At 34.9% G+C, this 2,500-nt stretch overlaps 1 protein-coding gene across 1 annotated transcript in view; it reads right to left on the reverse strand.

Moving 5' to 3' along the window:
• The window catches only part of LOC149130710 (uncharacterized), a 4,888-nt gene extending 3,895 nt beyond the window's left edge, over positions 1 to 993 (reverse strand). The window contains exon 1 of the mRNA XM_089343840.1: positions 1 to 993. This exon is cut by the window's left edge and continues 3,895 nt beyond it. The gene's annotated coding sequence lies outside the window, so the exon portion shown is untranslated.
• Between the last annotated feature and the right edge of the window lie 1,507 nt (positions 994 to 2,500).

Below are 2,500 nucleotides of genomic sequence, written 5' to 3' on the forward strand. Positions count from 1 at the left end.
ATGCGTATATATGTGAAATAAGAAATATATTTTTCTTTCTTTCCTTCAGTAAAATATCAAGCACATATATATACAGTATATATATGTGTGTATGCACGAGTGTATATATATATATATAAGGGGTTCGGTGGTATTTAAAATGTATAGTTGTTGTAGTTGGGTAATAAGTTGTCGCTGATTTCAAAATTTTAGATAAGGTGCGTGTATTTTTTATTTGATGGTCCTTGTGTCAAAGATAATGATGAATGTTAATTGTAATTAATATTATTATAAATTAATTGATATTACCGTCCAGAATTTAGTTAATTCTGTTTTTTTCTGGGGTTTTTTTTTAGTTTTTTTTTTTTGTAGTTGTTGTTGCACCAAAAATATATAATACAAAATATACAACAAGATTAAACCACGTTTTGTTTTTTTTCGTGAAACTTTTTCCGGTTTTTATAGAATTGCGGTTTGAGGTTCGCTCGCGAATAAATCCAAATGAGTTTTCCAGGGGCCAAATTCTTTTCGATTATTTTCCCCTCTTTGTTTTGATGAGAAGGGATCACCTCTTCCTACCTTTGCAAAATGGGAAAAACATCCATTAACTATACAAGCAAAGGATATATACAAACAGTCCGCAGTCCATGTGTGACAAATATATATAAAGCATATATATAATACAATATATATATTCGTTTGTCCGTTCTCTCAAATGAAGTTTGCGTACTTTTCGCTAATAAAATCCATATACACGTATATATATTATACATATATGTATGTATATATATATATATATAGTCACAGGTTTTTTAAATCACGTTTCTGTCAACTATTTTCCTTTTTTTCTTACGAATGTGTATGTATAAACGAACGAGTTTATAAACTTTCCATGCACACACACATATATATATACATATACATATATATATATATATATCTCGTGGGGGGTGGTTTTTAAATAAATAATTTTTTAAAAGTCCAGTGGCGGAAAACAAAAATGTACAAATATACAAATATATTATATATATATATATATATATATATTATATATAAATATATATGAATTATATATATTTATATATAACTATATATATATATATATATAAATATATACGCAAATTATATATTTATATATATATATATATATATATATATATATATATATTTTTATATATTTATCCTTGGTGCTTTCACGAAAATGCCTCGTGTGAAGGGGCAAATGGTTTATCTAAAGTTTACCATCCGCTCTCTTGGTGTATGCAAGCGAGGACTGCTGAGTTGAGTCTGCTACGGACACTTTTAAAAAGCCCAACGTTGGGTGAGGACGGGGCGGAGTTTGCACAGTTGGGGGGGGGGCTCTTTTTCTTTTTCTTTTTTCTTTTTTCTTTTTTATTTTCCTCTCTGTCTTTTTTTCCCTTTTTCTTTCTTTCTTTCTTTCTGTCATTCATTTCTCCCTCCTTCGCTCTGTCTATTCGCGTGCGCGTACGAGCGTGCGTACTGTTATATGCGTGATTGTGTGTGTGTGTGTGACCGTGTCCGTGTGTATGTTCGCGCGCGCACGTGTGTGTCTGTGTGTATACAGATGTATATATATATATATACATCATATATATATATTCATATATATTCATATATAAATGTATATAGGTGTATATATTTATGTATGTATATATATATATATATATATATATATATATATATACGTGTGTGTGTTTTGTAGGGCGGGGAAAGAGAAATAGAGAATGAGAGAGAAAGGGGGAGAGGGTGGTATACATATATATCGCTGTATATGTGTGTGTGTGTGTGTATGTATATATAAATGTACATATGTATACACACACACACGCGGTGTGCTGTGTATGTGCTTCGACTACCGCTGCTGCTGATGGCGATGATAGTGATGGTGGTGGAGCGCCGGGGGAGTAGGGAGGGAGGCGTGCAGTAGTAGTAGTAGTAATGGCGAAGAAGGCGGTGGCGGAGACGCTGGTGGTGGTGGTGGCGGTGGTGGTGGTGATAGCGGTAATGTTTCTATAGGAAAATAATGGTTAATGAGAAGCTTATGACGATGATGATGCTGTTGTTGTTGTTGTTAACGATGATGAAGATGTTGATGATGATGAAATTTAATGATGCTCCTGATGATGATGATGATGATGATGATGATGATGATGGTGATGATGATGATTTGGAGCTGGCGGTGGTGGTGGTAGTAGTAGTGGTGGTGGTGGTGGTGCTGGTGGTGGCGATGGTGGTTGTTAGTGGTGGTGGTCATGGCAGCGGTGGCGTTTGGAAGTGGTGGAAGCGGGCGAGTAAGTTATGTGTACACGCGCGTGTCTCCTTCTCTCTCTCTCTCTCTCTCTCTCTCTTTGCCCTCCCCCTCACTCTATCTATGTGTATATATATGTGTGTGTGTGTGTGTGTGTGTGTGTGTGTGTGTGTTTGTTGTATGTATGCATGTATGTATGTATATCTAAACGTGTGTGTGTGTGTGTGTGCGCGTCTGTCAATGAGAGTCGTG

The sequence above is a fragment of the Octopus bimaculoides genome, chromosome 28 (genome assembly GCF_046866305.1).
Source record: "Octopus bimaculoides isolate indiv1 chromosome 28, ASM4686630v1, whole genome shotgun sequence".
In the NCBI taxonomy this organism is placed as follows: Eukaryota; Metazoa; Mollusca; class Cephalopoda; order Octopoda; family Octopodidae; genus Octopus; species Octopus bimaculoides.